Source organism: Telopea speciosissima, chromosome 3, assembly GCF_018873765.1.
Source record: "Telopea speciosissima isolate NSW1024214 ecotype Mountain lineage chromosome 3, Tspe_v1, whole genome shotgun sequence".
In the NCBI taxonomy this organism is placed as follows: Eukaryota; Viridiplantae; Streptophyta; class Magnoliopsida; order Proteales; family Proteaceae; genus Telopea; species Telopea speciosissima.
The window spans coordinates 70,523,558-70,549,185 of record NC_057918.1 but is presented as its reverse complement, the minus strand read 5'-3'; the positions used below and the strand labels follow the sequence as shown (position 1 = coordinate 70,549,185).

General features: G+C 39.0%; 1 pseudogene; it reads right to left on the bottom strand.

Annotated features, from left to right (window-relative positions):
* Positions 1-60: 60 nt before the first annotated feature.
* On the bottom strand, positions 61-25,281 carry LOC122653747 (annotated as a pseudogene).
* Between the last annotated feature and the right edge of the window lie 347 nt (positions 25,282-25,628).

The following is a 25,628-nucleotide window of genomic DNA, read 5'->3' as shown; positions in this document are numbered from 1 at the left end:
TACATCAACTAATTTCCAATGCCAACTCAAATCATTACACACATATTCATTAATTATTCCACTGTCTTCTCCCAACAATTTATGTCATACTCAAAATAGCAATGCATGTGCCTAATGCAGTCTGCTCACATCTGAACATTCAAAACTCATTTAGCCTTCCAAAAGCTAGGAACTAAATCTTCGAGTATACTCCTTAACAAGCTTTGCAAATGATGAGGACTTGTTCTCTAACAATTTTGCTGGGGAATCATATTCTAGTACAAGGCCTGCTTAAGACAATAAAACATGTCAATATTCTGAATTGGTGAGCACAAAAAAAGAATGTGAAGACGTATTACCGAACTCAATTAAACATATTTGATCGGAGTGTATTAATTATTGGCTACTAACCATTATCGATAAGGAGGACCATATCAATATCAAGAATTGATGTTAACCTATGTGCGATTGTAATGATGGTAGACCCTGAGAAGTGTTGCCGAAGCATTTGTTGAATTAGATAGTCAGTCGCAGTATCCACTGATGAAGTAGCTTCATTGAGTACTAACACTTTGTTCCTCTTGAGTAATATCCTCCCTAGACAGACTAGTTGCCTTTGACCAATGCTCCAATTTTCTCCATTCTCAATAACTGTGATAGCCATTATGACAACAAGTTAGCCGTTCAAGATCTTATCTTCATTAACTTTTCTTACTCTACTTTTTGTCGGAAAAGGAGTTAGTTGTGCACTAAAAGTTAGACATTTTATACAGGAAGAATTTTGAAGAGATTGTGCACTTATGTATGGATAAATTGATGTTGAACAACTTTGATGCATAGTGAATATGAGAGGAAACCAACCTGCAGAATCAAGCTTCCCTTCCTTCTTTTTAACTTCATTACCAAGCTGGCATCTATCCAAAGCCTAAGACAACAAAAACTCAATGTCAACTTTCCTCCTTGATTGATTATTCAAGATGACAGAGAATTGATCGTTAAAGATGAGCTAAGCAAAAGATGAAATGAACAAGGAAACGGATAACAAGTGGAATGGAATACAAGTCAGAAAAATAGTGCACTTCCTATATCTCTATCAAGAGAATCTCTTAGGACAAACTTGACCTAAAGATGATCCAGTACATCTAATGAAATGATTTAATATCTCAACGGAAAGGGTTTCAAAAATTGAAGCAAAATAAAAAAAAAAATCCAACCACAAGAAAGAAGTTCATAGAGATACATGTCTTAATCATTCAATTGAGATGCATTTGTTTTGTCGACGAATCAAGAAAAAGATATGCCCAACATATTTGATTAAATATTTCTCATCAAATGAAAAAAAATCCCCACCTCCCAGATTTGATCATCAGTGTTCTCTTCAAGTGGGTCAATATTGCTTCTCAGAGTCCCCTCAAACATTATGGGGTCTTGTAAGATGATGCTCAATCTTGATCGCAAGTCATGAAGGCCAATCTTGGAGATATTGATACCATCTATCAAAATTTGACCAGCTGCAGGTTCAACCATGCGGAAGAGAGCCTGAACGAGAGTTGATTTACCACTTCCCGTTCGCCCAACGATGCCAATCTTCATCCCTCCGGAGAAACTACATGTGATTCCTCGCAAGACAAGAGGAAGGTGTGGGGCATACTTGACCTACATACATCTTAAATAATCAAATCAAAGCTTAGCAAAATTCCATAAGAGCATGAAGAACTGTCCAGCAATATTAGGCTTCAGAGGGTCTATTCCATAAAACGAGGATATTAGCGAGGAGAGAAAGACTCGAGGAATCCAGATTGGGGATTACCTGTAGATCAACAATATCAACCTTCCCTTGTGATGGCCATTCATTACTTGGCATATTTTCTTTTACTAACAGAGGGGATTCACTAGGGATGCAGGTGTACTGTAGTATTCTCTCAACAGATATGATTTTACTCTCAAGGATACTAAGATCCCATACAACACTATGCATACTGAATTTAAGCCCATATGTGATTGCTAAACCTAGGACACCTGCAAGAGAGAGAAGAAAACAAAATAAATTCAAAATCATGCTTTCATGCAAGCAATCAATCATGGTTGCCCCAAGAGTTGATTTTATAAGATCTTAAGTTCAACTTTTTACCAGGACTCAGTAATCCCTTTTGCACTGAGATCAAGAAAATCAAAGAGACGGCATATGTGATGGATGCCAGCATATCCATGCGGAAGCATAACCACTCCATTGCACCAGAGAAATAAAACTTGGGCCGAGAATACCCATCCACCAGCTTGAGGTTTGTGTCTATAAATCTCTCTTCTTGATCAAAGCACCTAATTGTTGCTAAACCTAAACTAGATTCAGCAAAATGTTGTATAATTGGAGCCTGACATACTCCGACTAGTCGTGATACTTCTCGTGCTGTAGTTATGTAGTATTGCTACAAGACAAGGTTCATGAAAAAGGAAATTAGGTACAATGTAAAATTAGTGTAATGAATATATAGTTAGTAAGAGAATTATATAGGCGTTTTTAAATGAGAGATTTCTTTATGTGAGCTACTTGCATTTAGATGGTTGATAGTAACAAAGCCATCATGGATGAAATTGTAGGAAAATATTTCATTCTTTTTATTTAGTTCAATGGTTCTCTTTTGAAGGGATATTATTTTCTATTTTTATTTGATGTTGATTAAAATATATACATTACTTGTATGTTGTCTATATCCAAAAATTTCTTTCCCTAAATTCTAGAATAGAAAGTTCAATAAACAAGAACATAACTATATCTGGAATTTTGTGGTATTCATTTTCTTTTTTCATTCAAATTTTTTATTCATATTATCAAATTTAAAATTCAATTAATAATTGCATGTTTCCATATCCTAGCAAATGAATGTGTAGTTTAACGCAAGTGTAGCGTAGTCCAGCCTATGAACTTCATTTAGGATAAATGCGCCTTTGCATGCTTATTAGCATAAAGCGCAGAGCATGTGCTTCACTTAAGAAGAAAGAGGGATATAAAGGAAAGATGGGAAGGAAGAAGAGTTTCCCATTACAAATGTTCAACTAATTAATAATGTGTCACCGATTCCTAGGAGGTCCACCTAGATAGCTTCCCTTGACATCTCAAATATCTACCACATGACAGTTCCATTGGTGCTCAATTTTTTAGCGATGTGGATTCTCTAAATCACCACTCATCCATGTATTAAATTTGAACCCCGATTACTTGAGAATTCAACTTCCACAACTTTAGGCAAATTCAACTCAATCATTGAAAATACAGGAGTAGAAGTCCAAAAATGATGGGCCATACAATGGAGTTTGGGTCTAAAACTTGATACGTGACTAACTCAAATTGAGAACAACTATAGAATGATCAACTTGGCTCAAGCAGCCATCCACATGACCTAAAATTGTTTGATCACTATGACAAGGCTTTTCGATGGACTTTTTTCCTTTTAATCCCTAGTGTTTAGTTATGATAATTAATTATTTATTAATTTACCATTTACTAATTTAAGATTGTTTACAAATTTATCATTTTAAAATTATTTAATAATTTATTTTCACAATTATTATCTGGTTTATTATTTTAGTACAAAAATGAAAAATTGTTTATTAATTTATTATTTGTAAACTTTTGTTAAGTATTATCTTATTTTTCTATTGAGCTCCAACCGATGGAGCAACCAATAGAACTAGTAGGCTATATTATATTTTTATCCATATATATCTAAGATATTTTATGCATATCAAAAGCACAACCATTTCATTTTGGTGCACTTTGTACTTTGATAACATAGTGATGCAGAAGTCAAGATGTTTGGCACAAAATGCAATAAGGGGACTCATGGGAGAAGGGCTGGTTCACTTCACCAATTGGTGGACCAACCCAATGGGCCATAGGCCAACCAACTTTAAGTTGGGTCGGCTGGTAGTTGTTGGGTCTCTCAAATCCATAATCGTGGGGGCATTTTTGTTAATTTATTGACAAAATTTTGGGACTTGGGTCCACTTGAAGGAGTGAAGATCTTATTATGTTTCTAATTTATTTCAGTCAAAGTTAATTAGAGTAGTTCCTATTTTTATGTTGCATTTATTATGCCAAGTTTCTATTTTTCTTTTTTACTTGAGGTGCAAGTTCTGCTCTCTTTATATTGTAAGGCTGTTATGCCTCTCCCCACGATTTACATAGTTGAATGAAAATTGCTTTTGCTGCAAGTATGATTCCTTTCTAAGTTGTGTGTGTGTGTGTGTGACTTGAAAGGCTGAAGGAGCCTGACTGTGAGAGCCTAATCAATCTATTTCCCGACCTTCTATTTTCTATCTTCTTCATCTTCTTTGTCCCACCATCGATCCCTAAGTCCTGTTGTGATATATTGCTCCATCCATTAAGAAGGACACTCAAATGCTACTGCTACTGCTACTGTTCTTAAATAAGGAGGATCGAATCACCTTGTTGCTGGTCGGCTGCTGCTCCTGCTTCTAGCCCCAATCGAACCACCATAACTTGAAGACCTACACTCTGTTTCTAGCAGGGTTTTGAGGGTTGAACCACACTATTAAAAGGAAAGAAGTATTAGAGCAAAATGCTTGGATGTATTAATGAACATCCAAGCCGCTTTATTTATAATAGAAGAGGGGAGAGAAAAATTATAGAATTGCCTTTACATTGTCAACTCTATTTAATTAGAGTCGGTTATAGGGGGAAATAACTAGAAAGATTAAAATACCCCCCAAGATAATTAATACAATATTTTAACACTCCCCCTCAAGTTGGAGCATAAATATCAAACATGCCCAACTTGACTAAAATAGAATGAAAGACTTTCCCACTTTACCCTTTAGTGAACACATCAACCAATTGATCAACAAACTTCACAAAAGGTAAACAAATCAGTCCTTCCAGCTTTTCTTTGATGAAGTGCCTATCAACCTCCACATGCTTGGTATAATTATGCTGAACTGGATTGTGAGCAATGCTAATGACAGCCTTGTTGTCACAATACAACATCATAGGGAGCCTGACAGGGATCTTGTAGTAAACCTCTAAGCCACAACAACTCACAAATGCCTTGTGCCATAGTACGAAACTCTGCTTCAGCACTGGACCTTGCTACCACGTTTTGTTTCTTACTACACCAAATGACAAGATTTCCACCTACAAAAGAGCAATAACCAAATATAGACTTTCTATCAAAAGATCCAGCTTAATCAGCATCAGTATACGCTTCAACTAGTAGATGGTCATGAGGAGATAAAAGAATTCCTTTTCCCGGGGCTGACTTCAAATAACAAAGAATACGAAGAACAACATCCAAATGAGAGGAATAAGGATCATGTATAAATTGACTTACCAAACTCACGACGATGGCTATGTTTGGTCATGTATGACAGAGGTAAATAAGTTTTCCTACTAGTCTCTGGTAGCGACCTTTGTCAACTGATTCACCCTCTTTTTCCTTCAGTCTTATAGTAGCTTTCGTAGGTGTATTAGCAGGGTGACACCCTAACAACCCAGTCTTAGACAATAGATCTAGGATGCACTTTCATTGAGAAAGAAAGATGCCCTTTAAAGATCGTGTAACCGCTATACCTAGAATATATTTAAGCTATCCCAGATCCTTTATTTCAAATTCACGGCCAAGGAAAGTCTTCAACTTGTTGATCTCATCACCATCATTCCCAGTTACCACAATATCATCCACATAGACTATGAGAATGGTTACCATATCACCATTCCTTTTGATAAAGAGAGTATGGTCAGCATTGCTCTGTTTATATCCCATAAAATCATAGCCTTATGAAATCTTCCAAACCAGGCACGAGGTGATTGCTTTAGCCCATATAAAGCACGCTTCAACTTACATCCCTTACCGTTGGTTTTGTCACATGAGAACCCAAGTGGAATGTCCATATATACCTCCTCTTCAAGCTCGTCATGGAGGAATGTATTCTTCACATCCAATTGTTGTAAATCCCATCTCATATTTACAGCACAAGATAGTAGCACTCTAACAGTGTTTAGTTTAGCAACAGGTGCAAAGGTCTCCTGGTAGTCAATCCCATATGTCTAAGTGAACCCCTTTGCCACCAACTGTGTCTTATATCGATTCACAGAGCCATCAACCTTCTGTTTAACCACAAACACCCATTTACATCCAACTGGTCTTTTCCCTAGAGGAAAAACCATAAGATCCCATGTATCATTTTTTTTGTAAGGCTCTCATTTCTTCCATCATTGTTGCCTTCCACTTTCCATCTGTAAGAGCTTCCTGCCAATTATGAGGAATACGAACAGAAGAAAGAGAGGAAACAAAAGCACGAAAGGATGGAGAAAGGGAATTATAGGAGACAACATGAGATATAAGATGTTGAGTACAAGTCCCAATACCTTTGCGAAGAGCAATAGGAAACTCAGGAGAAGGGGTCCTACCTGAAGTGGGAGGATGATCTGGATCCAGAGTCGAAAACTGAATGGGTACTTATGGTGCAGTGGATGGAAGTTGCTTGTATTTGGAACATCATCTCTGATATGTTTTGAGATTTGAGTCATTAATTCTCCTCTGAAATTCTCCAATGGTTTTCTGGACTGGAGTAAGCTAACCCTGAACAGGAACTGTGTCATTACCAGTATCTAAGGTCTCCTTCTGTATAGGATCCTCTTCTATGTGAAGGATAGGAGTGGGTTCAAGCTAGTTAACACGGGAGCCTCAAGAAGGAGAGGGGCCCCAAGAGTCAACACCTCTTCACTAGAATTCTCCCCCTGAAGAGGTGGAGGGAGATAATAGGAAAGGGTTTCATGGAAAATAAAATCCATACTCACCATGGTACGACGGGTGGGTGGATGGTAACATTTATAACCTTTCTGGGAGGGAGAATGTCCCAAGAAAATGCACCGAAGGCCACGAGGCTCAAGTTTACTAGGGGACCGAGTATCCCTAACATAACAAACACAATCAAAATTTTAGGGGAAACTATAAAGGAGGAAGAACCATTTAAAAGGGCAGCATGGGTACTGGAGTCAAGAACTCGGGTAGGCAGCCTGTTAATAAGGTATGCTGCAATAAGAACAGCATCCCCCCAATATTGGGGAGGAACATTACGGGCAAACATAAGTGCCTGAGCCACCTCTAAGAGGTGGCGGATTTTTCTTTCAGCCACTCCATTCTGGGCAGGTATATCAACACAACTGATCTGGTACAGGATCCCATGGGCAGCAAGGTAGTATTGGAACTGACCTTCCATATACTCTTTGCCATTGTTACTCCTCAAAATTTTGAGAGTGACAATGAATTAGGTCTGAACCAACTTATAAAAATGTTGAAGATGAGAAACATCACTTTTTTTTTGTTTATCAGGAGCTTATATATTATATTACTAGGATAGGCCCCAAGGTGGTTTGAACTCATGACCTCTTATTTGAGGAGTTGGACTTTTGCCAACTGAGCTGACCCCTTGGGGTAGAAACATCACTTTTATTATGCATCAAATACACACAGGTACTCCTAGAGTGACAATCAACGAAGGAAACAAACCAACAATGGGAAAGAGAAGGTTTTTGACTAGGACCCCACACATTAGTATGAACCAGATGAAAAAGGGAAAAACTTATTTTATTAGAAATAGAATAAGTTGAATGAATCTGTTTGGCCAGAACACAAGCGTCACAAAAAGGTCATCCTTATTACATTGCTTAACTAATGCTGAAAATAAATGAGATAAAATTCCTAAGGGGGGTGACCTAATCGATTATGCCATTTTTGAACTTCAGAAGAGACCACTGAAGTTTGATGAATGGGCGATGGTGGTGGTGGTGAAGGAGGATAACCATCATCAAGTAGATACAATCCACCATGCACTTTACCCCATCCAATCGTCGCCCCAGTTGCCAGATCCTAAAAAACATAGTGGAAAGAAAAAAAGGTTACTTTACAATTCAAGTCATGACTAAGACTAGTAATGGACAGAAGGTTAGTAGTAAAATTAGGTATATGTAAAACAGAGGATAAAATGATAGAAGGAGAGCAACTGACAGAGCCTTTACTAGAGATAGAGCTATAGAGGAGAGAGAACCATCAGTCACTAGAACCTTGTCTTTCTCAGAAGTGGTTGAATAGCGATAACAATAGGCTAGAGGATACATTCATATGGTCAGTGGCACCAAAGTCGATGATCTAAGGAGTGGAGACTACTGATGCATAATGACCAGCAAACGGAATACCTGAGTGAGCAAAATGGGAACCTAAAGTGGCGGATTAATTGGCAGGAGTCGATGTAGTAGATGTAGTAGAAGCCTGTAACATATGATGGAATGCCTGAAATTCATCCAGGGAGAGACCAACGTCAGTAGTAGGAGCTCTGAGAACAGTCTCAGTATGATTGGCTTTGTTTTTTGATATCCCACGAGCAGCACGCTTGGCCTCAAAATCAGCTGGTTTACCATGAAGCTATCAATAGGTGGCTTTGCTGTGATAGAGTTTGTTACAACATTCACATCTCATAGTTCCTTTAGAAGAATCACTAGGAGCAGTAGGAGCAGCAGTAGCAGCGGTCTGTAGAGCTGATCAGCCAGTGATGGGAGCATGTAGCATGGCTGCTCTACGATTTTCTTCAGAAAGAACTAAAGCATACGACTGTTCCAAGGTAGGGAATAGAGCTCTGCCCAAAATGTGAACTCGAATATGGTCATATTCAGCAATTAAACCAGCTAGGAAGATATAAATCCAAATCCTGTCAACATGCTTACGATAGGCAGCAATATCGATTGTATTAGTGGGCCGATAATCAGAGTAGTGGTCTAGATGTTGCCATAGACTATGAAGGACAACATAATACTTAGAGATGGAAAGGTCTTTCTAGGTAGTTTCATGAATCTTCTGGTGGAGTTCATAAACCTGGGCATCGTTTCCAACCTGTCCATAAGTTTCCTTCGTAGCCATCCAAATCTGAGCAACAGTTTCTAGTAGCAAATAACCATTGGTCAAATTTGGTTACATGGAGTTCAGTAAAAAAGACATGACTTGAGAGTCATTAGAGATCCATCGATCTTGAAGAGGACCAACAACAAATGGCTTCTCGGCAGTACCAGTGATATGTTCAGTGAGACCACGACCAACAATAGTGAGATATGTAGACCTAGACCACATCAAGTAATTAATTCCTCCAAGCCCCTTTATTTATAATAGAAGAGGGGAGAGAAAAATTATAGAATTGCTCCTACATAGCCGACTATTTAATTAGAGTCGGTTATAGGGGAAAATAACCAGAAAAATTAAAATACCCTCCATGGCAATTAATACAATATTTTAACACACACCTACAGGAGGCCTACTCAATCCCAGTTTAAGCCCATTCTGTGGGCTTGTTTGCTCTGTAGCCTAAACCTTATAATTTCATCACCAACTCCGATCTCTTCAACCATTCATCAAAACTGACTCAAAATTGCAGTAGAGTTTCATCTCCAAGGGACCTCCACTCGATCCAAACTTAAGCCCCACCTGGTGGTTGGTTTGGCCTACAGAGCTCTACCTGCTAATTTGATGTTGAAGCTAGATCTCCCAATTCCACCACTGGAATTGTATGAAACTTTCAATGTAGCCTTCCCTCTCTACAAGCTACACTAGATCCCTACTTTGGTGTTATTCTCTTGGTTGGTTTGATTTAGAACCCTATTCTGCTAATTTTGAGTTTTGTTGCTAATTTGAATTTTGTGGGTTTTTGGGACTAGTAACCTAGTCTTACATTATTTGGTATTAGAGCTATGGCTGATGAGGATAGTTCTAACAATCCTCTTCATGATTCGCTAAATTCTAATGAACTTGTTCTAACTATTCGATAGTTATCTGAAGATATGGCAACATTGAAGAGAGATATGCAGGAGATAAAGGAAAATTCTGGACATCTACTTTGGGAAGACTTCAAACTCGTCCTAATCATCCTCCTCGTCTACCCTAAAGAGTTCTACGCAACCAATACCCTGATGATGATGAAGCTGCTGATTTTGGTTCTAGATGGCAAGATGACAAGCACAAGGTCAAGCTTGAACTTAGAGACTACAATGGGAAATTTGATCCTATTATCTTCTATGATTGGCTGTGTACTTTTGATGATTACTTCAACTGGTTTACTTTGATGGAGGAGCATAAACTCAAGCTGGCTCGTACCAAGTTGACTGGACAAGCAAGAGAATGGTAGAGAAATTATGAAGACAAACTGCGCTGCCAACACAATGAACCTATTACTTGGGAGGAGATGAAAGATCCTTGAAGGCAAAATATTTACCTTCCACTTTTCGTAAAAGGTTGCATGACCAGCTTAACACCCTTCGCCAAGGCACCTTGTCCGTAGAGGAGTACATGGACAAATTCAACAATTTGGTTGCCCGTATCGGAATCAATTAGGAAGATGATCACCCCCATTTCAAATTGGGATTGAAAGTTGAAATTCATGACAAGATGGGAGTGGTGCCAATTGAGAGTCTCAATGATTGCTTTGAGAAGGCCCTTGAAGCGGAAGATTTATTGAAGGCAGCCCCTAGACATTACAATTCTCAAGCTGCTGGAAAAAAAAAGCCCTACACACCTTCTTGCCCTAGTGGACAGCCTACATGATCTTCTTTTACTGCTAAAGAGAAAGGCAAGGCCCCTATGGTTAGTAGGGAAAACAGTTCTACATATTGTTTTCATTGTGATGGCATAGTACATGTTGCCAAGTACTGCCCCAAAGCAAGGCAAACACTGTTATTTCATCAATAGAAAATAACCCAAAGATGCTTATTTGTGAGTCTCAACTTGATGCTACATGGACTGTTGACGTTGACCATGAAGGGGAAGATGATGACACCCTTTGGGATGATGATGGTGAACAAAACTTCTATGAGGTGAACATGGTCATAAGAATTCTAGTAGCTGAACAGTAGGGCGAAGATTGGAGGCGTCATTGCATATTTTATACACTTCTGACTAGTGGACCAACTACAACAAGTCATTGTTGATAGTGGCAACTGCGTGAATGTTATTTCTCAAGCTTGTGTGGTGGATGGATAGCTCAAAGTGGAACCACACCTGCAGCCATATAAGGTATCATTGCTAAATAGTAATACTTTGGAGGTTAATCAACGCTGTTCTGTCCCTTTAAAAATTTCAGGTTATGAAGAAGGTGTTTGGTGTGATGTGATCTCCATGGTGCTCACCAATGTGCTGCTTGGACACCCGTGGTTGTATGACAACAATGTTCTAGTGGGTGGAATGAACCAATGCTTCTTTGATTTCAAAGGGAAGCCATTGGTGTTGAACCCCCTCAACATTCCATTAATGAAGCCCAAGTTGAGAGTAGCCCAAGCAAAGAGGCAACACATACTAAAGTCCATTACCAAGCAGCCCAAAGAAGGAGACGTGCCAAATCAAGGGACAACAGGCTGGAAAGAAAATTTTAGCACCCCCTCACCATGAATTTATGTCTACAAGTAAAGAGACAGGTTTGATCCTTGCTCTTGTTGCCACAGAAGTTGGACCAGCAAAAGAAGTGAAAGTTCCTAAGCCTATAAAGGAGTTGCTGGCTGACTTTAAAAACTTTGTACCAGAGGGCTTACCAAATGATCTACCACCCATGAGAGACATCTAGCATGCTATAGACTTGGTGCCTGGATCGGTCCTACCAAATCAGCCCACCTATTGCCTTAGTCCAAGTGAGCATGCTGAGTTGAAGAGACAAGTGGATGAGTTGCTATGCAAAGGATTCATCATTAAAAGCATGAGCCCTTGTGTCGTTCTAGCATTGATGACACCAAAGAAGGACAGTTCTTGGAGGATGTGCACCAATAGCCGTACCATAAACAAAATCACGGTCAAGTACAGGTTCCCTATCTCACGTCTTGAAGACATGTTGGACATGTTGACTGGATCCTCTATCTTTTCTAAGATAGATTTGAAGATCGGCTACCACCAGATCCATATACGCCCTGGTGACGACTGGAAAACAATTTTCAAAACTAAAGATGGGCTACGTTAGTGACGAGTTATGCCTTTTGGTCTCACCAATGCGCCAAGTACTTTCATGAGGGTGATGACCCAAGTCCTATAGCCTTTTATTGGGAAGTTTCTTGTTGTGTACTTTGATGATATATTCATTTACAGTCACAGCCAAGAAGAACATCTTAAACACTTGAGGCGCGTTATGAGAGTGCTACGTGATAAAAAGCTCTACATTAAGCTCAAAAAATGTTCCTTTATGCTGCCCAAGGTAATATTCCTTCGATTTATTATCTCTTCAAAGGGAGTTGAAGCTGACCTGGAGAAGTTTAAAAGTGTGGTGGATTGGCCTATTCCCAAGACCCTAACTGAAGTTCGTAGTCTTCACGGCCTTGCCTCCTTTTACTGGAGATTCATTAGGAACTTTAACGCTATAATGACACCTATAACAGAATGTATGAAGGGAAGCAAAGTGCAATTCCAGTGGACATGGGTAGCAACTAAGGTATTCCACCAAATTAAGAAAAAAATGACTCAGGCACCTATTCTTCGCCTCCCAAATTTTGAGTTGATGTTTGAAGTTGCCACTGATGCTTCACATAGGCATTGGAGGAGATCTTATGCAAGCTGGCCACCCCATTGCATTTTGTAGTGAGAAGTTGAGTGATGCTAAGAAGAGGTATTCTTCCTATGATTTTGAGCTCTATGCTGTTATCCAAATCTTGAAGCATTGGCGACACTACCTGATTAGAAAGGAATTTATCCTATTTTTAGACCATAAAGCTTTAAAGTACCTACACTCTCAAAGGTCCATAAGCAATCGGCATGCCAAATGGATTGCTTACCTTCAAGAGTTCACTTTTTCCTTGAAATGCAAGGTTGGAAAAGAGAACCAGGTTGCTGATGCGTTGAGTAGAAAGACGATTATGGTGAACACCTTTGCAGCCCATAGCACCGGAATGGAGCATATTAAAGATGAGTATTTTTCTGATGTTGATTTTTCTAACATTTTACAAAATTTATAGCAAGGTGGAAACAATGCTAAGTATTCTTTGCATGATGGTTATTTATTCCTAGGGACGCACCTTTGCATCCCCAACACATCTATGAGGCAACACCTTGTTTATGAGCTCCATGGCGGTGGCATGGAAGGACATTTTGGCAAGGACAAGACCTATGCACTGGTGGGTGACTTGTACTACTGGCCACATATGCTAAGTGATGTGCAACACATAGTTTAGCAGTGTCGTGTTTGTCAAATAGCCAAAGGAGATAAACAAAACACAGGCCTTTACACTCCATTGCCTGCCCCACATGCTCCTTGGCAGCACATTAGCATGAATTTCGTTCTTGGTTACCACCTACCCGTGAACGGTATGACTATTTTTTTGGTGGTTAATCGTTTTTCTAAGATGGCACACTTTATCCCTTGCAAGAAAACATTAGACGCCAGCCACATAGCCAAAATCTTTTTCAAAGAAGTTGTTCGTATTCATGGCCTGCCTAAATCCATAGTCTTCGACCGTGATGTGAAGTTTATGAGCTATTTTTGGAAGACACAATGGCTGAAAACAAACACCAAGCTGAAGTTCTCAATGGCCTTCCATCCTCAAGCCGATGGACAGACTGAAGTGGTTAATAGGAGCTTAGGGAATCTTCTTCGCTGCCTTGTTAGTGATCATGAGAAGACTTGGTCCTCTATCTTAGACATTTGAGTTTGCTTACAACAGCTCCATTAACCGTACTACTAGAAGGACGCCATTTGAGATAATTCTTATACTTCAGCCCAAGAGACCCATTGATTTAGGCCATTGCCACCTCAAGCTAGAGTTAGCATTGAGGCTATGAGTTCCTACGGCACATTACCAATGTGCATGCAGCCGTTAGACGCCGCATCGCCATCAACAACGAAGGGTACCAAGCAGTCGCCAACTGCCATCGCAGATACGTTGAGTTTCAGCCAGGAGATATGGTCATGGTGTGGATGCTGAACGTTACCCTCCAGGTGCCAATCACAAGCTTCATCCAAGAAAGATGGGGCCATTTAGTGCTAAAACGCGTTGGAACCAATGCGTATATGCTGAAGCTACCATTAGACATGAGGATCAGCAATGTATTTAATGTAGCCAACCTTAACATCTACCTTGGACACCATTCTAACGAAGGAGATTTAGCACATGCTCTATGGCTTCCCCAGTTTACTACTCCAATGGAAGATGCAATTGAAGAAGTGCTTGACGACAAGTACACCATGATGAGGGGTGGTAAGCATTATTATTCTTTCCTAGTCAAATGGAAAGGCCGATCAATCAAGGACAACACATGGATCCATGCGGACGATTTCAAGTGCCTTAACCCAGAGTTGTATGAGAGCTAGATGTCATTCCTCCATTCATCGGAGATGAATGTTTCTAAGAGGAGGGGAGCTGATGCAGAAGCCAAGCTATTTGCAAGAAATACACTAAGGGGACTCATAGGAGAAGGGTTGGGAGTTGCTGGGTCTCTCAAACCTAGAATTGTGGGGGCATTATTGTCAATTTATTGATAAAATTTGGCAGTTCAAGTGCTGGCCGATATTCACTTATGGTGGGGTCCACTTGAAGGAGTGAATATCTTATTATGCTTCTAATTTATTTCAGTCAAAGTTAATTAGAGTAGTTTCTATTTTTGTGTTGCACTTATTATGTCAAGTTCCTATTTTTCTTTTTTACTTGAGGTGCAAGTTCTGCCCTCTTTATACTGTAAGATTGTTATGCCTCTCCCTACTAGCTTGCGTTTTGGGTCTTTCACAACCCAAACACAACAACATTGCGAAGTCTTCTTTCATTTCTCGACGATGAACTAAGACTATGTTGATGCAAATACATCACCAAAAGAGGCTTATTTTGATGGGAATAAGTCTAAGGTTAGATTCTACACATGTTGGGTCTTTAGCATGGTATAAAATCTCGCGATATATCGGCGATATATCGCTATATTTCATGAATCTCGACATGCCCGAGATACGAAACACTTCCGAAACAAAAAAATACAATATCTCGTCGATATATTATGATATATCGACGATATATCGTGGATCTCACGATATATCACGAGATATTGTAAAAGTGACAAATAGTGTTACACTAAGGCCCCTGTTATTCCATATTTCGCAGCTCTTGGTCGATATTTCGACCGAGAGCTGCTGAAAATCAAATTTTCTCTCTTCTTCCTCATTTTTTGCTTTTCTTCCTCCCTTCCAAGCCTCATCCAAGCATTGTTGAAGCTCCTTGTCGCCGGAAAGACGTCGGAGGGTCATCTAAGCTCATCATCCAAGCCTATTTTCATTATTTAAGGTAAATTCTATTTCTCTAAAACTATTTTTTTTAAAAAAAACTTTGTACAAATGTTGTTGGATGTTGATGATATTAATATATGTTAGACACCAGAGGCCGATCTACAGCCTCACGGTGTCGAAATTTTTTTCCCATATGTATTTTTTTATATTTTTTTTTTGGTTTTAAAAATTCATTTTCCTACAACTAAAATAGGAAATAATTAGGGGTAGTATGACTTAGATGGTAATGAATTAAATATATGTTAGACACCAATGGCCGATCTACGGCTTCACAGTGTCGGATTTATTTTTCTGCTCTTAAATAATTCTTTTAATTTTCAAAAATTAAGAAAAATATATAAAAAATTAAAAAAACAGAAATAAATAAGGAAAAATATGAGTTTTAAGTTTAAAAAATATGAAAGTTATTTCTATATGTTTTGAGATGCATTACATGTATATTATGTTTACTAATTTTTGGTTTTGTTGTGTTAGGTCAATACTTATATTAACATTATATATAAAAAATTGGTTTTAATTATGTGAAAAATATAAGGGTTAGGGGAAAAATATTAAATAACTATACAAGTGTATTAGTAATCTAAAAGTGTCAATTGAAGTGCATCTACATTAAGTTTTTTAATTATTTGTGTTACTTACATTGCGATAAACAAGTATCATTATGGCGGATCGTGATAGACAACGTCGAAGGGCAAGCAAAAGGTGGGGGAAAGTAGTCAACAAAGGGGGCGGAGGGAACAAAGAGAACAGAGGGAACAAGAGAGACCAGCCAGCCAGCATAGGGGTGACATTGCATGGTTACATGGTACTCCCATTGATGGGGATAAGAGAAAATCTATATGTAACTATTGTCACATGCAATTTATGGGAGGTGGGTCCAGTAGACTTGAACAACATCTGACTGGAGGATCTAAAGATGTTGTAGGTTGTCATATGGTCCCTACTGAAGTAGCCAGGGAGATTGGTGATAGTTTGAGGGGAAGAAAGAAGAGGAAGGCTGACAAACAAAGGATAAGAGAACAACTTGAGGATACAGTGAGGAGTTCGATGGGAGGAGGAAGACGATACAATGATGATGATGATGATGATGATGACTCCTCGATGATGATGATGACATTGCGAGCACTGATGACATACAAACAGAGAGGAGGCTAGGGATTTTAGGCGGATGTTTCAAGGAGTAGAGTAAGTTTTCAAGATGATCGGAGAGACAAAGAGTAGGAGGTAGTGGAGGAGTCGGCGATTCTGGAGGTCCTAGAACTTTGAATCCTTTTAAAAGATCACAAAGTGTGAGGGCAGCCCCAACACCTCTACCATGCAGTACCACCATCAACATCGATCCTAAATTGCATAAGAAGAAAGGAAGCGATCAACCCAATCAAAGGAGCATGGAAGGGGATGAAGGGATTAGTTAAAGAATCAATAGCTAAGTGGATGCTATACCATACCATCCCAAAGAACATCGCACAAGGCCCCCATTATGATACCATGATAGATACCATTGCGAGGCTGGCCCAGATTCAAGGGCCCCACCCCATATGAGGTAATGAATGTTTATCTACCTCAACAAAAGAGTGAGATTGATGAGTACATTAGTGAGATAAGGAATATGTGGGAGATATATGGGGTGACTATAATGGCAGATGGATGGACTGGGCCTACAAGAAAGTCCATCATCAATTTCATGGTTTATTATGATGGGAGGACAGTGTTCCTCAAATCTGTGGATGCATCCAAAGAGATAAAGGATGCAAAATATATTTACAGATTGTTAAAAGAAGTAGTGGAAAAAGATGTGGGTATTGAGAATGTTGTCCAGATTATAACGGACAATGGAAGTAACTTCAAGCTGGCCGGTGAGAAGATGATGAACAATAGTAAGTGTCGGCTCTTCTGGACTCCTTGTGCAGCCCATTACATTGACTTAATGCTAAAAGATATGGGAAAGTTAAAGTTGGTGAAGACTGTGGTTGAAAGTGCAAGACAAGTCACCAACTTTGTATACAACCACTCCTATGCACTCAATCTATTGAGGAAAAAATGTGGGGGTGACTTGGTTAGGCCTGGCATCACAAGATTTGCCACCAACTACATTGCTCTCAAAAGCATTGAGACAAAGAAGGCCGGGCTGAGAAGCATGTTTGCTTCTGAGGAGTGGTTTGAATGGAAGGGTTCCAAGACTGCAAATGGGAGGGAAGCACAAACAACGATGTCATCTGAGGACTTCTGGACCAAACTAAGCAAAGTGGTGAAAGTTTTAGAGCCAGTAGTTAAATTTCTACATGTTGCTGACTCCGCTCTGAAGGGCCCAACCATGCCAGTCCTATATGCTGCAATAGACTTGATGAAAGATAGTGTCTATAGTGTGGCTCCTCGCAGTAGCAAACACTTCTTAGATATCATAAATGCTCGCTGGGAGAATCAACTTATGCATCCACAAAGATAAGGTCGGTGAGTAAATTTGTTTTATGTTTACTAATTCATAGTATTATTATTTACTAATTACCTATGCATTTGACAATACCTCTATTCTATATGTCATATTTCAGCATACTACTTGAACCCTAAGTATCAATATAACAATAGGCTTGGGTTGGAAACTCAACTTATTGATGCTGTGAAACAAGTAGTGAAGAAGTTGGAGCCAGATGGTGCACTACAAGCAATTTGCAACAATGAAGTGAATTCATTTGGAAACTCAACTTATTGATGCTTTCAAATAAGTAGTGAAGAAGTACTTACTAATTTTCCACATGGGTGTAGATCAAGGTATTTAGGGATGCATTGGGAAATTTTGGAACTGAGGCTGCGATACAAGGCAGAGCACTTGGTGATGCTGGTAATTCTTTTAAGTTTTAAATTACATATGTATTGAAATTTGAAAGTTGAAAGTTGAAACAACATTTGACACATGTCTTTTTTGTTGTAAACTTGTAATGCAGCTGAATGGTGGGTGTTGCATGGGGAATCAGCTGAAAACTTAAGAAGAATAGCAATTAAAGTCCTTGCCCAAACATGTTCTGCATCTGGTTTTGAGAGGAACTGGAGTACCTTTGCACTCATCCACTCCAAGAGGTGCAACAGATTGGGGTCTCAACGTTTATCTGACATGGTGTATGTGCACTACAACTTGAGGCTGAAACTGCAATACATACGCATGGGACATGAGGGACAGAGGGGCACCATTGATCTAGCTGACATCTTTCAAGTTGACTCAGAAGATGAGGACCCTATTGTGGATTGGGTGAGGGATAGAGGTGAGCCAGTGTTGGATGAGGAGGGAGGTAGGCCCGACCCCATAATAGCTTCTGAGATTGGTGCTGATGTGGACGAGTATATGGCTGACGAGGGTCAGATACATGCAAGGGAAGCCTCACCCATACCATTCCAGCCCACTGGTGGCAATGTTGCTGATGATGAAGACTGGTCTAAGTCCTCAAATGATGATGATGGTGATGATGGTGATGCTGGTGGTGGTGATGGTGATGCTGGTGGTGGTGATGCTGGTGAAGAATTTGACGGTATGCGAGAGCGTTATGTGGTAGGCTAGGAGGCTCAGGATACGGCACCTGTAGAGCCACTCCGATTCACTAGAGAGACACAGTTTGATCATGCCACACAAGATACGGACCACGGAGCACGTGCCCCCGCACCCCCACCCTCGAGAGGCCCCCTACATATATACAACAGGAAGCGTAGGGGTCGACAAACACAGTTGCAAGCTAATCACATGGACATTGATAACCTATCTAGCTCTGTTGGTGGTTTGAGTATGGGTGATAGGGAGGGAGGACCGACTGGACATTGGTGTGCCCCATCTTTTGACACACATGCCACTCCATTGGCATCGGATTATGGTGCATCACAACCTTACGGTGGATATGGATATGGATCATCATCATATGGGCAGTTTAGTGGGGTAGGGGACTATGACTACCAGTCCCAGTCCCAGGGACATACTGGATCATCTTTTGTAGATAACATCTTTGCATACCCTAGCGGACCTAGCTACCAACTTCACCAGCCATACATGCAGCCAATGCCATCGCCTCTTGCGTCGGCGCCAACATCATATCACAGTGGATCATCTTCTTCACGGACTGGATCGATTGGTAACCCTAGTTTATATCCTAGGATAGGTTACCTATAGTATGTTGATGATTCCATTTACGTGATACTTGTGGATGACTACACTCGTTTCTTCTCTGATTCTATACCGTGGTCCACATATGTCCTTCAAACAGAGAGCAATGGACGTCGACTCCAGCGAGACATGAGTGGGATTGATCCAGGGAGGCACAACAACTACTATTAGCAGTTTAGCACTTGTAATTTATAACTTAAGTTGTGATTTCATTAATCTATGTGTATTTAACTATTTATACATTAGGGTCGGCGACCGTATGTCAATCAAGGGTGCAAGCCCAAAACACCAATTTGAATTCACATTTTTACAATTCTATGGTTTAAATGTGTTTATTAAGCTTAAATAAGGCTGTCCATGAAGTTTCAGGCCTAGATATGGCCAAATACCCCCCGAGATGGACCCCCAAAATATTACAGAAAAAATGCAATATTTCGGGCATATTTCACGATATCTCGGATATTTCGGATATCTCGGTAGGCCCGAGATACCGATATATCGCGAGATATAGTACTATGGTCTTTAGTCCCATGGGTTTTCTATGTAATAGGATACTTTTATGGGCCTAAAGTAGGAGTACATAGGATGAATATGGGATTAGCTCTATACTTAGTTTATTTTCATGTTTTAAATTGAACCAGTGGTTCAATAAATCACCTCTTTATTAATGAAGTTTTCTTTTTTCTTTTTGGGTCCACACTCCCACAAATTTAGAAGGGAGGTGGAATAATGTTAGTCGGTTAGGAGTTTCATACTCCTAGGCTAAATAGGAGTAAGGCCCTTGGGCCATTATTTAAGCAATAGAATTTGTGGAGTACTTCACTCTCCACTTTTGAAATTAAAAACTGCTTTCAAGCTGCCACACCTTCTCTTCCACCGTGAAGGTTTGATTTGTGTGTGATCAAAACTGGTGGGATTGGTGTTTGGTCCAATCAATACCTTGCGATGTAAAGCCCGGGTGGTTCGTTTTCAAGTTTTACTTCAAGTCTTGTCAAAATACAATTTTTTATTCAAGTTGTAACTTCCAACAAGTTGTTGCTAGAGAATTTTTGCAACAGTAGTAAGTTAGAAGAGATCCCCATCTCCTCCATTCTTCTTCTAATCCTCTACAGCCCCAACTCTAGCTTTCCCCCTTTTGTTTTTAATTTTTCCATAACCAAAAACCTGCACAGACCAAACCCACCATCACAATCTGTCAAATTCCCATCGAGTACTCCCCTGCCTCTTAGAAGAACTCGATCCACTTTGTTGCCCCATCCCCCATTCAAACCCTAGAAAACCTCACTTCCATTAAAACCCCATAAACCCTAATTTTTGCCCTGCCCATCCTAACCATCGGAACATCACCAAAAGCTGGCCTAGTGCTCCATTCCCTCTAGGGATCACTTGATCCAAACTTGGTTGCAATCCCTTCACCCTAAACCCTAGATCCCTCCAATTTCCACTTTCCAAAAACCCGAAACCCGTAAACCTAACCTGTTGTCAACTAAGTTTACACACTTCCACCCATCAAAACATCTTAGAACCTTCACTGATAGACTCCCCTACACATGCCTAGCATAACCAACACCTCAAACCCTAACCCTAATTTTGACTTAAAACCTTATTTTGACCTAATCAGACCACCAATTCATATCAAATCCTGGTTACTAGCTCCTAGTAGGTCTCCTACCAATCTAGGACTATAGCACAAGCTCATGAACTTATTATCCTAGGTCGGAATAAGGTTATAGGATTCCCCCTTTTTACATGGATTACTTGCATATATTCTTTACAAATTTAAGAAGAATATTAAGAATTAAATCACTATTTTCATAGCCAAGCATAGATGCAAGCACCACAAAATCAATTTTGGGGTGAACCAAGCAAATTTAGAAATCACTTATCAAAGCAAGCTTGAACCAACTTGTACTAAGGCATGTTAAGTTGTTAACTATAGGGTATATATTAATCATCTGGGGTTAATCATGAGAAATGGAAGTGGCTATAGAATTACCTGGTACCATATGCATGTTATAGTCATCGGAATAAAAGCTATTAACATTTTCCATGAAACCTGTGACATTACTACAGTAGTTCCTAGGAATCCAATGACTGAGATAAGAACTTCTTCAAATTGACGTGGAATAGTGGTATCAACTGCACTTTGATCGATGGATGCCTATATACAAAAATAGAGTTATTTCAAATTATATATACTTTTATTTTGATCAAACAAATCATTTGTATCCCAAGAGTAATTAAGCAGATTTACTAACCCGATTTAGAACCCTTCCACTCGGAGTAGAATCAAAAAATGATAATGGAGCACGAAAAATGCACAAATGCATTTTGTTAAAGAGTAGAGTGGCTGTCTTGTATCCAGCAGTTACAATGAGCATGGACCTTGTAAATACACAAAGAGAGCTTCCAAGGGTCAGAGCAACATAAACAAAGATGAGAGTGGATCCACTAACATGAGGTCTTACATCCTCTGAAATGGGAGTAGCCCATACAATCCAATAACTACTGACTATTAGGAGAAGCTGAAAAACAATTTGTGTCAACAATATCATTGGTATAAAACCCCCTTTACATGCCATAGTAACATATTTCCAGTAGAATGAAAGACTAATTCCACCCCTTTCTCTTCTTTCTTCTTGAACAAGTTGCTCTTTTGATCCAATCAATTTTTCTGTTTTGTAGTTTTTGGTTTCTCTTTCCTCATCATCTTGAATGGAAGTCTCTTCGACAGTTTTAAGTTCTACCAAAGCTTTTTTATGTGAATCCACTAAGTCCATAAAATCTGTTCCTAAGCTAAGAATTTCTTCATACTTTCCTGCTTGAGTAATCCTTCCATCTCTCATAACCTACCAAAAAGAATATAAATAATCAATCTTAAACTAAGTTAAGGGAGTTGAAGTTGAGGTAGAAAGAAGGTATATTCTCACCAGGATAAGATCAACAGAAAGTAAAAACTCTACTTGATGGCTAACATAAATTACTGTTTTTGAATTCAATATTCCCAGCAAACATTCCTGCCACAAAAATTAAGACACTAACATTTCACCACTTCAGAAAAAAATTTCATGGTTACATAAAAGTTAAATATTTATACATATTAATATAATTTATTTTTCATAATGATAAGTAATATCAAACCATAGGTTTTATGCAAAAACATGCATCGCACAATATCATGTGTTTGTTAGTTTGGTTTGTTTAAATAACCATGACTACATTCTCCGTAATCAATTTTTATATCAAATTTAGTTTTTTATGGAAATTTTTTTTATGATGTAAGCACTGAGATGTATAGTTTCAAGCCATTTAATCAAAGAAAGATTAGAAGTAGAGCTCAAAGAGTAGCTACCTTAAATAGATGAGTTCCTGTGTGAGCATCCACAGCACTAAATGGATCATCAAGCAAATAAATATCAGCATCATGGTACAAAGCACGTGCAATCTGAATTCTTTGTTTTTGCCCACCACTCAAGTTAATCCCTCTATCCCCTATGATAGTCTGGTCACCAAAGGCAAATAATTCTAAGTCCTTCTTCAATGAACATGCTTCAAGGATCATCTCATACCTTTCCTTATCCATCTCCTTACCAAACAATATATTATCTACTATTTTACCACTTTGTATCCAAGGTGACTATGCAACATAAGCTTTCGTCCCATTCAAGTTAATGGCTCCAGATACCTTTGGTACTTCCCCCAGTATACATGAAAGCAAACTTGACTTGCCTGACCCAACAGAACCACAAACAGCTACTCTCATACCACGGTACACTCGAATATTAAGATCTTTTAATGTGACATTATGGGAATGAAGGTTCCAAGAAAAATTCCCCCTAACTATCTCAACTGCAACCTCAACACTATCTCTTGAAAGCTTTTGTACTATATTCGGTTGAAGCTCATCAAGACAAAGGAATGAGGTTATCCTGTTGAGGGAAACTTTAGTTTGAACTACCATGGAAATTGTATCTGGGAGATTATAAATGGGCCCTTTCAATAAATCAAATGTTGCAAGTGCAGATACAATCTTCCCTGACTCTAGAGGAATTCCCATAAGCACGCAGAACCCAAAAGTAACCATGGATACAAACATAGGTGAACACAAGTAGACAAAGGAAGCCATAGCTAATGTATAAAGTAACTTTTTTAACCATCTTGTTTCAAAGTTCCTGAGCTCAATTATCTTAGCCAAGAACTTCATCTCCCAACCCTGGAGCTTGAGAACCCTCATATTCCTTAAGGCCTCAGATGTCAACTTCATTCTTTGATCCTTTGAATCCATCAGTCCTTCTTGAAATTTCTCCTGTAATTTTCCTAGTGGAACATTTGTTAACATCAAAATTATTGTAGAAACAAAAGCCACAAGTGAAGCAACCCCAAGGCTCTTGTACAAGATCAGCAATGCCAGAACAACCTGAATAGGCACCCTCCATATATCGTGCAAGTACCAACTATAAAGGCCAATTCTATCAACATCAACACTCACCAAATTAACGTTCTCCCCACTAGTGTGGCCCTGCTTTGATAGGCTTGAAAGTTTGAGACCCTTCTTATAGATCATTGTGACCAAGGAAGCACGGACCTTAATTGCCATCTTTCGCAGTTGAAAAAACAAATGCCTCTCTGAGAAGCACCTTATGAGTTTTGAAAGAAGGAAAATCAATACTAGCACATAGCCTTTATATTTTAGTTTGTGAGGGCTATTGAGATACTGAACAAAGACATCAATAAGGTATGGTCCAACATAAGAAGCCAATGTGCATACAATGGAGAATAGAGCAGTCCACAGAATCTCTTTCCATGTTGAGAGAATCAATGCCTTCACCAACTTGAGTGTGCTTACTTGACCACCATTGCCATCAGATTCAAGTTTATTTCTAAAATGAGAAAATACCGCATTTGCACTATCACAATTAGCAAGCTGAGGAATATCTTCAAGATCTAGTGTTTTTTTATACCCGAGTGCTAGCAAAGGGCCCATCCAAGTGAGAGTGAAAATGCTAAGAAGATTAGCATTTGCATAAGGAATTATACTCTCTCCACCGACACTTGATCCTTGTCCATCATTACCATTGTTTTGAGTAGAACTAATATTCAAACGAGGATCCAAAAGATGGAAATCTTCATCTTCTCGCCCCTTGCCAAACAACCCAACATAACACAAGAACAAACTAGCAATAATGGATATAGCATCGGAGACCCATAGCAGGAATGGTAAGGACAAATGTTTCCAATACAAATCAACATGTATAACAAGATAGGAATAAAACATTAGAAAGTAGAGGGCCCACCAAATCCTTAAAAAAATGGGGAACCTGCACTCACTTGAATGAGAAAACTGGATGTGCAAGTAAGCAAATACCACAAACCAAGTGAGTGTTCTGAATGCAAAATCAAACTGCGCAACAAGCTTTAAATTAGACCAACCTTGTATATACCCAGAGACGAAGTTTAACACACATAGAAGAAGATCACTGAAAAACAGCCCCATGCAAGATATAAGGACTGACCAATAGTATAAAAAGTATGTATTCTTCAACATTAGTTTTGAATTTTTAAGAATGGGCATCATGCCTCTCTTGGAAGCCCAGGAAATGGATAAGACTAATAACAAAATTAGGTGTGAAGAAGCAGAAAACCCATGCAGAAAAATGGTTGTAGAAGGCTGCGAAAAAAATATCCAGATATTCATATCATTTCTTGATTCTTCAAAAACATCCATGTTTGCAGATGTTCTTTTATCCTGATTGCAATGTAGTGGCTTAGTTCAAGTATGTTCAATGCAAATCATGTCAGCTATACCACATTTGGAATTGATGCAGGCCCATTTGTAAAAATGTTGGACAAACTCTATCATCTAAATCCCAACCATTTCCACCTTAGGTATTCCAAATATATTTAGACCAATATTGGAGTCTCAATACCACCCTTAGAAGTAGTTTTGAACCTGTTAATGAACAAATAGAACAGAAATTGTCTCAAAATCTATAAAGAGCAAGATAATTGGTAAAATTTTCATAGAAAAATAAGAAAAAGGGGAAGAAGCTACAGTTATTTTTTATTCAGTCCATGTTCAATCAAGGAGCATCAATAGAAAAAATAGAAACTTAGTAATATGAGATGAATTTAACCAATAAATATTTTAGAATTAACGTGAATTAAAGCAAAATACAAGGAAAGAGGAAGAACTTGAAATCACAAG